This window comes from Dasypus novemcinctus, chromosome X (genome assembly GCF_030445035.2).
Source record: "Dasypus novemcinctus isolate mDasNov1 chromosome X, mDasNov1.1.hap2, whole genome shotgun sequence".
Classification (NCBI taxonomy): Eukaryota; Metazoa; Chordata; class Mammalia; order Cingulata; family Dasypodidae; genus Dasypus; species Dasypus novemcinctus.
Window position 1 is genome coordinate 25,465,652 of NC_080704.1, and position 14,009 is coordinate 25,479,660.

Here is a 14,009-nt window from a genome sequence, read left to right on the forward strand (position 1 = left end):
GTGGGGATTTAAGATGGTTCAGCCTCTGTGGAAAACTGGTGGTTCCTCAAAAAGTTAGACATAGAGTTTTTAGGTGACCCAGTAATTCCGCTTCTAGGTATATAACCAAGAGAACTGGAAACATATGCATGTGTACACATTCATTTATAGCAGCATTACTCACAGTAGCCAAAAGGTATAAACAACCCAACTGGTCTGTCCACTGACGAATGCATAAGCAAAATATGGTATATCTATATGCGTAATATTATTCAGCCATAAAAAGGAATGAAGAACTGATGCATGCTATGATATGCATGAAACTTAAAAACACGATGCCAAGTGAAAGAATCTAGACACAAAAGACCACATATTGTCTAATTTCATTTATAGGAATGTCCATAAGAAGCAAATTCACATAGACAGAAAGTAGATTAGTGGTTGCCAGAGGATGAGGGGAAGGGGGAATTTGGAAGTGCAGGGTTTCTTTTTGGGGTGATGGAAATATTCTGAAATTAGATAGTTGTGATGGTTGCTCAACATTCTGAATATTCTATCGAACCACTGAATTGTACGTTTTAAGTAGTCAAAACGGTGAATTTTATGTTACATGAATTTTTACCTTAATTTTTAAACATTACATCAATTCCAGGGTCCCAACTCAGATATCTTTTGTGTTATAAATCTTTACACACACACACACAAACACACACATACACACAAAAGAAAGAAACTCTTTCTATATGATTTTGATGCACACATTTCATGGACTAGTGTTTGATAATCAGAGTGAAAAATCAAGACTTCTAGGATAATTGTTTCAAACATATTTTCTAAAAATGAAAGTTGCTACTTATCAAGGGGAAAAAGTCATTGCTACTTGTGGGAAGCATTTTCAAAGGTGTAAGTGAAACATAATGCTTTTCACAAGATTGGTCTGGAATTCCTTTCAAGAGAATTTTACAGGCTTGACTTTTACATAGTGGCAGGGATCCCTGTGGAAGTATGAGCAGTGCAGTCCACTGGTGCTCTCTCACTGACCACCTGGCCAAAGAATACTGGTCAAATCCCACTGTAGTTTCTTGCTTGATGACAATCTAAATGAAGCACTACTGGAAAAGGACAGGAGAAAACCAAAAGAAAAAGAACAGGGTGTGTGAATACCTTTCTAAAGCTTCTTCTACAAACCTGGGCTTGTCCTGTGAACAACAACTTGTCCAAGAGTGCTCAGTCTGTCAGATTACTTCAAGGTCACAACAGGAATCAGATAATGAGATCATATAACTGAAGTTCCTATTGTTTATATCCACAAAAGAGATGTTGTCCTTCAACCTCAATTGTCAAAGGGACCACAATTGAATTATAAAAAAAGGTTCCTGAATTACTACTATGAGAACATGGACACGAGTACTGGCTAAATCTAATATATTTGGTTAAAGTAAAGTTGCAGCCAATAACAATTTAAAGTTTTGTTCCCATTTTATTTAATTGGTAGGATAAATAAAAATTGCCCCTCCATTTCTTCACTTGCTGCCATGCCGTATTTTAAGACCCATTTAGCTGATCTTTAGTGCTCACCTACTATGGCCCAATTTTTTTAAAGATTTATTTTTTATTTATTTATCTCCCCTTCCCGCCCCCCCGCCCCAGTTGTCTGCGCTCTGTGTCCATTCACTGTGTGTTCTTCTGTGACAGCTTCTATCCTTATCAGCGGCACTGGGAATCTGTCTTTCTTTTTGTTGCGTCATCTTGTTGTGTCAGCTCTCCGTGTGTGCGGCGCCATTCTTGGGCAGGCTGCACTTTTTTCGCACTGGGCGGCTCTCCTTATGGGGTGCACTCCTTGCGTGTGGGGCTCCCCTACATGGGGGACACCCCTGCGTGGCATGGCACTCCTTGCGCGCATCAGCACTGTGCATGGGCCAGCTCCACACGGGTCAAGGAGGCCCGGGGTTTGAACTTTGGATCTCCCATGTGGTAGGCGGACACCCTAACCATTGGGCCAAGTCCGCTTCCCCCAATTTTTTTCTATTAGTGTATCCAGGTATTGATAGGATGCTTAATGTGTACTTGGCTCTGGAGATATAGAGACCAGAAATAACAAACAAACACACAGTTCCTATTTTCAAGAAAATGCCACAGAGTAATAGGAAATCATGAAAGACAGGTGTATTAAGAGAAGGGATTGGTTAGAGATTTTCACTTTTAGAGAAATTACTCAAAGATGTTGTTTTTATTGACCTTAGTTTTGAGATAGTGTAGTTTAAATATTTATGTTCTGAAGCTTTAAAACAATTTCTTGCCACTGCTTCCCTTTCCACCAGGCTATATTGACAGGTACAGAGAAGGGGGCATTTATTGTTTTTAAAATGTATCTAGGGTGGGGGTGGTGGGGTTGAATGGGACCTCATATATATATATATATATTTAATGTAATATTATTACAAAGTCAATAAAAAAGGTAAAAAAAACAAAGATCATAAAAATAAAAAATAAAAAATAAATAAAATGTATCTAATGTTACTTTTAATGTTTTTACCTAATTTCCCCAATTTTAAGGTGGGTCTTGATTTTTGCCACCCATAGTTTGACCTTATGGTAAGAAAAATGTTGCAGAGAATACTATGTTCTTTGTTTTTTGTTTTGTTGTTGTTTTGAGGTACCAGGGCCAGGGATTGAACCCAGGACCTCATACATGGGAAACTGGTGCTCAACCACTTGAGCTACATCTACTCCCTTGTCCTTTGTTTTTTAAGAAGGCCACTACCTATTCTTTTCCTTGCAGATTGCCCCCTCAAGATTAGTTGTGGAGTAGCATGAAGTTCTCTGCTTCCCTGCTGCCCCAAAACTAATAATGAACATTAACATCTTAAAGAAGATGCAAACAAAGAGAATATAGCAATATAATGCAAGAATAATGTGCTATAGTAAAGCAGGGCTTATCTCAGGAAAGCAGGAACAGTGAAACACAAAGACATATGTTAATAAATTTATGTTGAGAGCATAATAGCTGCAAAAAAGAACTTGTTAAAATTGAACACTTAAAAGTATTAAAAAAAGGAATGGAAGTTTTTTTCATTTATATATATACGTATATATGTGTGTGTGTGTATATATATATAATTAATAGTCCTTATCATAACCTATCATCATGATAGTCAATAGCAAATCTTGACAGGAAGTTCATATACACCCAGGAACAAATATCTATTTTCATTGTTTTTATATAATAGCATTTTTAAGTTTTTATTACTGCTGTAAGTCATGTAAAGGAAATAAGAGAAGTACAAAAAAAAGAACACACAAAATTATTATTTTGAGATGACATTCTGATATATGTAGAAAATCAAAAGTATTCACCTAAAAATAACAATCTCTAATCTTAATGAAAGTTTAATCAGTGGAACAGTAAATGACAAATAATCAGAGGTCACTCTTATTCTTACATTCATAATAAACAGAAAAAATACATAATTTTTAATAGAAAGAAAATGCCCTTAAGAGCATGAAGGAATAAACATAACAAAAAGGTGTAGAAGCTGAATAAATACAATTGCAAAATTGTATTGGTAGACTGAAAAGATGACCTGAGTCAATGGAAAAGTGTGCCCTATTACCAGATGAAAAGACTTAATATTTTCTCTTTCTTATGTTTTAGATGATCCGGAGTACAAATTTCAACAGTGAATGATTTTTTTGGAAGTTTGAAATTTAATTCTTAGGATACTATTGACAGGGGATATATGGCTGACAGGGAGCTATACAGGGCATATGTCCAGGGTGCATGGTAATGTTTGGATATACTCATAGTGGCAACAATTAAAAACTAAAGCTGGGGGGGTACTGGGTCCCTGGCCAGGGGTGCTGTGCCGTGGTCCCTAGGGGAGCAGTGGCAGTCCCCCAAGTGCAGCAGCAAGGACCGAGAAGGAATGAGGGTCCAACAGTGAGCCCCTGATACTAATGACTATGCTTGTGAGCCTATATGCCTGAAATAAGAACAAGGCCTGGAGCAGCACTGTGCCTGGGAATTTCCTCCTGACAGCCTTCATGTTACTCAAATGTGGCCAGTCTCGAAGCCTAACTCAGCATCTAAATGCAATGCCTTCCCCCTAGCGTGGGACATGACACCCGGGGATGAGCCTCCCTGGCACCGAGGGATCACTATCAACTAACAACTGATAATGCAACTGGAAAATGACCTTGAATTGAAGGTTCGATGCGGATTAGTAGAATATCCCTGTCTACATAGAATAATATGCCTTTAAAATGCTGGTTGATCTAATGTAAGGGGGAAATAGAAAGGAGAAATGAGTTTATATGACTATGAGTCTCTAAAAAAAAAAAAGAGTCTGGAGGCTGTCAGAAGGATTTCCCTTATGCACAACTGAGCAGAGTCTAAGAGACAGATAAAGTAGACACAATCCCCAGGTATTGGTTCCTTTGAGGGCTAAAGGGACCCACGGGTTCTACGGTCATGGCAGATAGGGTTCACTGCCATGTCAGATGGCCCTTCTTTGGAGCTGGTGTTTCTGCGTGATGAAACTGGACCCAGAGGGGATCTCTTTTCATAAGACTATCATGCTACTTTACTGGAATTGTAGTTGGTATTGGGGTTTAAGATATATTTAGGGGATTGAATCTTTTTACTGACAATATGATAGCCAGGCCCTGAGCCTCAACAGACTCCAGCTCCTACAATCTGAATTATTGGATTCACCTCACTCAGCTAGGATGGAGTTGAAGAAGGACAACCACCACACCATGGAGCCTAGAGTGACTACAACTGAAAGCAGGAGGATTGCATCCAGTAACCATGTGGAATCTGAGCCTCCCCTTGACATAGAGGTGCAACAGACACAACCAATCCAAGGACCTCAGAGAAAAGGTGGCAATGGAGTGGGAAAGGTGGACATGGTGGCTGATGGGTATGGGGAATGGCAGGAGGAGATGAGATGTGGAGGCGTCTTTGGGACTTGGAGTTGCCCTGGATGGTGCTTCAGGGGCAATCACCGGACATTGTAAATCCTCCCAGGGCTCACTGGATGGAATGGGGGAGAGTGTGGGCCATGATGTGGACCAATGACCATGAGGTGCAGAGATACCCAGAGATGTACTTGCCAGGTGCAATGGATGTGTCATGATGATGGGAGTGAGTGTTGCTGGGGGGGGAGGGGTGCAGTGGGGGTGGTGGAGTCGAATGGGACCTCATATTTTTTTAATGTAATATTTTTACAAAATCAATAAAAAAAAAGAAATTTAATTCTGAAATTCAACTGGAAGATTAAATAGCTAACATTTCTAAATATATACTTGGAAATATGGATCTTCACAAAGGAATGCAGAGTTCCAGGAATGGTAACAACATGGGCAATATAGGTGTCTTTTTTTAAAAAAATTATTGAAATATATCACTCATACATAAACATACATAAACAATAAATGTAATAGTTGTGAACTTACAAAACAAACATATAGCATTAAACAAACATATATAACATGTCACCCTACCACCAATAACTTGCATTGTTTTTAAATCTTTTTAACTAATAATTAAAGAGAATTGTCAAAATATTACTACTAAACAAAGTACTTTTCCCTTAACCAATCCTGTTATTATCTTTATGTCATTTATATATGAACATACACAACCACTTAAGTGTATAGTAAAAGTTGTGAACTTACAAAGCAAACATGCATAACGTCATACAGGGGTCCCATACATCAACCGTCCACTAACACCTTGCATTGTCATGAGACGTTTGTTACAAATTACGAAAGAATATTGTCAAACTCTTACTACTAATCATAGTCCTTATCTTATATTTGGTGTGTATTTCCCCCAACCCACCCTATTATTATTTTCTAAATATATTTTTTTATGACAGAGGTTGTAAACTCACAAAACAATCATGCACATGTGCAGAATTCCCGAACAAAACCCCTTCATCAACACACCACAATGTGGTGTGTCATTTGCTACAGATAAAATAATATCATCTGATTGTTACCATGTCCATAGTGTACATTTGGCTCAAGTTTTCCACCCTGCCTCAGTATCAACACAGTACATCTTTCGCATAGATGCAAGAATATTATTACTACTAACCACAGTCCATAGGTCACTCCAGCTGTGTTTTTTCCATGCTTCTCTACATTCCCAACACTCTGCAGTAGTGATATACATTTGTTCTAGCTAACAAAGGACACTTTCGCATCTGTACCATCAACCACAATTCTCATCCATCTCTTGGTTTACTGTGCTATCCAGTTCTTAGTTTATTCTCTAGCATTCTGTCAATTGGCATTTACATACCTAGACTACCATTTTCAGTCATATCCCCATTTATAAACTAGCTGTTATTATGTGTTACCATCCACTCTACATATTTCCACACTTTTACAGTAAAGCTAATTAAAAATTCTGCATACATTAAGCATCAGTAGTCCACCCAGTCCTTCTCTTATCTCTTTTAAGAATCCATCATCCATCTCCAGGTCTTGAAGATATTTTTCTACAATTTCTTCTAGAAGTTTTATGGTTCTTGCTTTTATTTTCAGTTTTTTGATCCATTTTGAGTTAATTTTTGGATAAGATATGAGATAGGGGTCTTCTTTCCTTCTTTCAGCTATGGATGTCCAATTCTTTCAGAACCTTTTGTTGTATGGATTGTTTTGCCCAAGCTGTATGAGTTTGACAGGCTAGTCAAAAACCACTTGACCATACCTGTGAGGGTCTGTTTCTGAACCATAAATTTGGTTCCATTGGTCTATTGTGTCTGTCTTTAGGCCAGTACCATGTTGCTTTTACCTCTATAGGTAGGTATTATGATTTAAAGTCTGGAGATGCGGGTTCATTTTTCCTTTTTATGATGTTTCTGGCTATTTAGGACTCCTCACCCTTCCAAATAAATTTAATGATTGTGTTTTCAATTTTTTCTTTAATGCTAGTGAAATTTTTATCGGGATTGCATTAAATCTGTATATCACCTTGAGTAGAATTGACATCTTGATGATATTTAGTCTTCAAATCCATGAGCATGGAATGTTCTTTCAGTTATTTAGGGCTTGGTTTTAATATTGAGTTGCAGTTTTCTGAATACAAGTGCTTTACATCATTGGTTAAGTTTAGTCCTGACTATTTGAGTTTTATCTGCCATATTTTATTTTCACCACTCTTTTGACACTTTTAGTTACTTCTGTTGATATAATCTTCATTTGTAGAATCTCTTCCAGGCCCCTCTCTCCTGTCTTTTCTTTTCAGGCTCTATCACACCCTTTAGTATTTCCTGAAATCTGGTCTCTTGCTTAGAAATTCTCTCAGTTTCTGTTTATCTGTGAATATGCTAATCTCACCCTTATTTTTGAAAGACAGTCTTGTGGGATAAAAGTTTCTTGGCTGGAAGTTTTTCTCTTGTAGAATCGTAAATATATCAGCGCACTGTCTTCTTGCCTCCATGGTTTCTGGTGAGAAATCAGCACTTAATCTTATTGGATATCCCTTATATGTTATGCATTGCTTTTCTCTTGCTGCTCTCAGAATTCTCTTTGTCTTTCGCCTTTGACATTCTGATGAGTATGTGTCTTGGAGTTGGTTTATTTGGATTTTTTCAGATGGGAGTATGTTGTGCTTCTTGGACAGAGATATCTATGTCCTCCAATAGAGTTGGGAAATTTTCTACCATTATTTCTTCAAATATTCCTTCTGCCCCTTTTCCTTTCTCTTCTCCTTCTGGGACACCCATGACACGTATGTTTGTACATCGCTGGCTGTCGTTTAGTTCCCTGAGACCTTGTTCAATTTTTTTCGATTCTTTTCTTCATTTGTTCTTTTGTATGTTCACATACAGAGGCCATTTTTTCAAGCTCACCAATCCTCTCTTTTGCCTCCTCAAATCTGCTATTATATGATTCCAATGTTTTTAAAATTTCATTTATTGCACCTTTCATTCCCATAAGATCTCCTATTTTACTATATATGATTTCACATTCTTCTTTGTGCTCATCCAGTGTCTTCTTAATATCCTTAATCTCTTTAACCATTTCATTGAGTTTATTAAGGAGATTTGTTTGAGCATCTATAATTAGTTGTCTCAACTCCTTTCTGTCATCTGAAGGCTTATCTTGTTCTTTTAACTGGGCCATAGTTTCCTGTTTCTTGGTGTGGATTGTAATTTTTTGTTGGTGTCTTCACATCTGGCTTACTAGAGTAATTTTTCTGGGTGTAGTTTTTCTTTTTAGTTTAGGGCTTCCTGTCCTTTGTCCCTTGCTGGTTGTGCAGAAGGAGCTAAGCATGGAGTTGGTGCTGTAAGCTGTGGAGGGAGGCTCAAGCTGCCCTCATTGCACCAGAGACCAATGAAGCTTCTTTTAACTTTCTCGTTTGCCTGGGGTAGGGACAGAGTCACAACTATGTGAGATAATCCAAGTGCAGGCCTAGACTGTAGTTGCCCAGAGAGACTGATGAAGCTTTACATCCCTTTCTCCCCTGCCTGGGGTGAGGATGGAGCTGCAGGAGTGGGCAGCAGTCTATGTAGTACAGGTCCTAAGATGACCGCAGTTGCCCTGGTGGACTTTTGATTTTCAGTCTATGCCAGCCAATTCTACCTGCAGTTACTTGTATAGGCTGGTGCAGGACCACTCAGCCTCCTCCGCTCCAGAGGCTGTCGGACGCCTAGGTGAGGGCTGCAGGCTGATGTGCCTGAACGAAACTGGTTCCTGCTGACCCCAAGAGTTTCAGTCAGCCCGGCTTCCCCTCAGGCTGGGGGCGGAGTCAGAATGGCCACTGGCCTCTTTCTGACTTGGGCTGGTTCTCACCCCAGCTGTTCCCAGGGTTATCTCTTAGCCAGCAGCCGAGTCTACCAATCAGTAGCTGAAATCGGCAGCCAATGATCCCCTCATCCCCGTCCCCTGTTTCTGGGAAATGGAGCTTCCAATTCCAGCCACAGAACAGCCCCTGGGGCGGCTTGTGCTGCCAGAGTAGGATAATCACTGGCCTCCTCGGCTTGGACAGTAATTTCCTGGAGAGGCTGGCGCAAGTCCCCGCAGCTTCCTCCCTGCTGGAGGTGGCACTGGGGCCTAGGCTAGAGCTGCAATATGATCTGAATGGAAAGAAGCTGGTCCCCACCAGCACTGGGATTCTCAGTCTGCCCTGCTTCCCCTCATGCCAGGCATGGAGTTACGATGGTGGCTCCCGACCTCTTGCTGACCTGGACAGGCTCAAACTTTAGCTGTTCTCAGGATTATACTGTAACCTAGTGAATTTACTCCTCAGTAGCTGAAACGGTGCCCAACAGTTTCTTCCTTCCCCGTTTTGGGGAAGTGGAGCTTTCAATTCCAGCCACGGAACAGCTCCCGAGGTGGCTTGTGCCTCCAGTGGAGGATGGGCACCGGCCTCTGGGGCATGGAGCCTCTACTTACAAGTCTTCTCTGCAGACAGACAGCCTCCTCCTTCAACTCTCCAAGGACATTGCAGGATGCCCTTCTGGTCTCCTGGAGCCCCCAACAGGTGCTTCAGCTAGCTCCAGAGAGCTCTGGGTGTTTGCCAACTGCCCTGTAGCAGGAGCAGACTCTCAGAGCGCCTTACTCTGCCACCATCTTGCTGGTTCTCCTAGATGACTTTTTATTTAAATCACCATTTAAATTATAATTTTCATTTTTATTCAAGTCTTCAAAAGATAATGAACTGTTTAAAATTACAATTTGTTGTGAGAAAATACATATATTATATATTGTGTTATATACATATTTATATATATAGATGACATATCTTTCCATATAGTAAGGTCTATATACCTAAATATATGATATAAAAATATATATGATAAGACAACAATAGCACAAAGAGCAGGAAGAAAGAAATATAAGTATATTATAGCAAGGTTGTTATACAATAGGTGAAGTGGCATTTAGTGATATATGAGGTGGTAGGTGGTTAACAGCTGAAGATAGAAAGAGATAGTTAAAGATGTATAATATAAACCTTATGACAATCACTAAAACAAGGAAAGAGTTATAAGCTAATAATCCAACAAAGGATATAAAATGTAATAAAAGTATTCAATTAATCTTACAGAAGGCAGGAAAAAGTAGGAAAAGGAGAACATAGATCAGTTGGGACAAATATTAATAAAAAATAACATGATGGCGGCAGACTTGGCCCAGTGGTTAGGGCATCTGTATATCACATGGGAGGTCCGCGGTTCAAACCCCAGGCCTCCTTGACCTGTGTGGAGCTGGCCCACGTGCAGTACTGATGTGCGCAAGGAGTGCCCTGTCATACAGGGTGTCCCCCGCGTAGGGGAGTCCCACACGCAAGGAATGCGCCCCATAAGGAGAGCCACCCAGCATGAAAGAAAGTGCAGCCCGTCCGAGAATGGTGCTGCACACACAGAGAACTGACACAACAAGATGACGCAACAAAAAGAAACACAGATTCCCGTGCTGCTGACAACAACAGAAGCAGACAAAGAAGACGTGGCAAATAGACACAGAGAACAGAAAACAGGGTTGGGGGCGGGAGGGGAGAGAAATAAATAAATAAATAAATCTTTTAAAAAAATAACATGATGGTAGACTTAAACCTATCCATTATAATAATGACATTAAATATAAACGTTCATTTGTAGCAATAAAAAGTTAGAGATTTTTAGAGTGAATAAAAATTCAAGAATCAGCTATAGATGCCTCCATGAAGCACAGTAAATATAAATACACACACAAAAATGGAAAAATATACCATGCGTTTTTTTGTCAGTCAAAAAGGTGCTGATGCAAAATACCAGAAATCAGTTGGTTTTTATAAAGGGTGTTTATTTGGAGTAGAAGCTTATAGATACCAGGCCATAGCGCTTGAGTTACTTCCCTCACCAAAGTCTATTTCCATGTGTTGGAGCAAGATGGGCTCCTCTCTGGGCTCAGGGTTCCTCTCTTCCCAGGGTTTGCTTCTCTTTTCTCTGTGTGCTTACCTCCCAGGGCTCCAGCTTAAGACTTCAGCATCAAACTCAAACATCAAAACACCAACATTAAAAACCTCCAGTGTCAAAAGCTCCAACTGTGTCCTTTGCCATGCCTTTTATCTGTGAGTCCCCACCAAGGGGCGTAGACTCAACACTCTACTAACATGGCCCAATCAAAGCCCTAATCATAATTTAATCATGCCCAGGTACAGACCAGTTTACAAACATAATCCAATATCTGTTTTTTGAATTCATAACTATATCAAACTGCTACATCATGCAACCACTATTCAAACAAAGCTTGCGTTAATATCAGAGGTCTCAGAGCAAAGAATATTACCAGGGGAACAGATTGTCATTTTATAATGATTATGTTCAATTCGTAGGGATATCCTAATTACCCTATGCATTTATATGGCACATAAGCACATGAAGAGATGCTCAACATCATTAGTCGTTAAGGAAATGCAAAGTAAAACCACACTGAGATATTACTACACTCCCACTAGAATAGCAAAAATTAAAAAGACCAATTATATCAAGCCTTAGTGAGGATGTGGAAGCACTGGAACTCTCATACACTGCTGGTGGGAATATAAAATGGGATGATCCCTTTGGTAAACAGTTGGTAGTTTCTTAAAAAGTTAAATATAAACCAATCGTATGATTCAGCCATCTAACTCTTAGATGCTTAGCCAAGAGAAATGAGTATACACCCATGCAAAAGATGTTTAAATGAATGTTCATAAAGGTTTTATTTGTAATAGCCCAAAACTTGAAATCAACGATTGATGGATAAACAACCTAAGGTACATCCATCCAAATGGAATGCTACTTGACACTAAAATGAACTATAGATACACACTAGAGCATGGCTGAGTGCAATAATCCAGACAAAAAGTGCACACTGTACAATTTCATTTATAAAAAATGCTAAAAAATGCAATCTAATCTATAGTGGCTAGTGATTGCTGGGGAATGGGGCAGAAAGGCTGGGAGGGGCAAGAAGTAGGGAATACAAAAGACAAAGAAAATTTTGGGGTGTTGGATATGTTCATAATGTTGATTATGGTAGTGGAACATTTTAAGTATTGCAATTTAGCATGTGGCAACTATATCTCAATAAAGCTATTTAAAAAGATATAGAACCTGCTGTATAAATATTTAAATATAAAGTCATTTTATATCTTTAAGATAGAAACAGAAGGATAGATGATAAATAAAATTGGGATAATTCATTAGCAAATAGACAACAATAATGAATGCATACCTCCTACTAATATAGTTTCATAGGAATGACTTTCTTATATAAATAAAGGAACACAACCTGACACACATAAAATGGAAAGAAACTGAATTGTATCACTCATTTATCAAAAAACATTGCAGAGAATGCTGACTTTCTATAGGACAGACAAATTGTCACAGAGCAAACGATCGACAAACAATTCTGTGTTTTGTATATTCTACACAAAAGAAAATAAAAAAGCCAAACAGCTGTCTGGGAAAAATGTTTGAACCAAAAATGCCTGAGGGCGAACTTCTCTTGTCTATAAAGGGTCTAAAGAAATGGACCAATTCTCACATCAACAAATAAAAAAGAAAAAAGATGTGAATAGATACTTCACAAAAGAGGAAATTCAGTAAGTAAATGTTCAATATAAAAGCAGTGATTCTTTCACCTAGTTAATTAGTAAAGCCTTAAAAATGAGGCTATTGAGCACTGGTAAGTGTATACTGAATGTGATACTCTTCTACATTGCTGCTGCTTTGAATATTCGTAAAAACTTTACCCAAAGTAACAGCCTTAGTTTTTAAGAACTATTTGAGTATTCAAATATTTTGGTGCAGTAATTTGCTTTTTGGCATATTAGCCTAAGGAAAAATTCAATTTTGTAACAACCTAGGGATTAAGCTACTTTTTCAAACAATAATTAAAATTAAAAACAGTCCAAATAATTAAAAATAGGAGACTGGCTGATTAAATTAGGGTGTAACCAATTAATGAATGGGCTACCTTATCTCCATTAAAGAACAAAGACACTATATAGTAATATAGAAAAGGCCATATAATATCTTAGGTTTAAAAGCAGGATATTAAATTTTATGTACCCTATGGTTAAAATAATGTAAGTATTTTTTATGCACCAGTTGTAAAAGGTAAATATACAACTGATAGCAGTTGTCATTAGGATGGTGAGTGATTTTTCTATTTTTGACTTTAATGTTCTCACATTATTTTTACATTTAAAAATTATAAATAACTCATGACAATTCATTTTAGAGTAAGTGAAATATAAATGCCAAGAACCTTGGCAAAATGTTTATGGGTAGGTAGCAATATAAGCATGAGAGCTTTCAGGATAGAAGGTGAGCATTTGGGGGTTAATTTTCTGGAACTCTTTTTCTCCTTGAGTACACTAATCTCTAAAGGCCCTTCTGAAGCTCAGATTTTATGATCCTCAGTGCTCCATCAATACTAATCAAGTTAAGCTGGGTTTTGACTGGTTTTCTCTATTTGTGGACCAGAAAATGCTAAACCAATCAGTTTATACAAACTGATCCAACGGATCAATTCAATGAAAAAAAATCAAAGTGCTAATTGTGCATTATATTGCTCCAAAGAAAGCTAAATGGATCTTGATTCTTGGGCAAATTCTTTCACACTTTGGTTAAACTGTGATGTGAGGTGTAGGCACTGATGAGAATCTGGCTGTTCCTAATTTTCACTTTGACAGCTCTCAGAGTCACTCCTTCCTTGTAAATCATACTGATTCTTAATCCTATTAGAATGCTGGTGGGCCCAGGTGCAAAGCATTATAAGATCTTGCTTACTTTACTCCTTTTTAATATCTGAAATTCTTTTACTAATTTGTTCAGTCTTTTATTCATCTTCACTCACAAGGTCTTGTCTTTTTGACAGTATAGAACATTGCACGGTAAATAGCAAGTGTTCAATTGATAATTGTTGAACAAATGAATGAAAGAAATTGACATTTGTAATCATAAAGAACAAAACCTATCCTCCAGGATAAGATGATGGTTACAGGAGACCCACCCAAGACCAGAGTTGGAACTCAA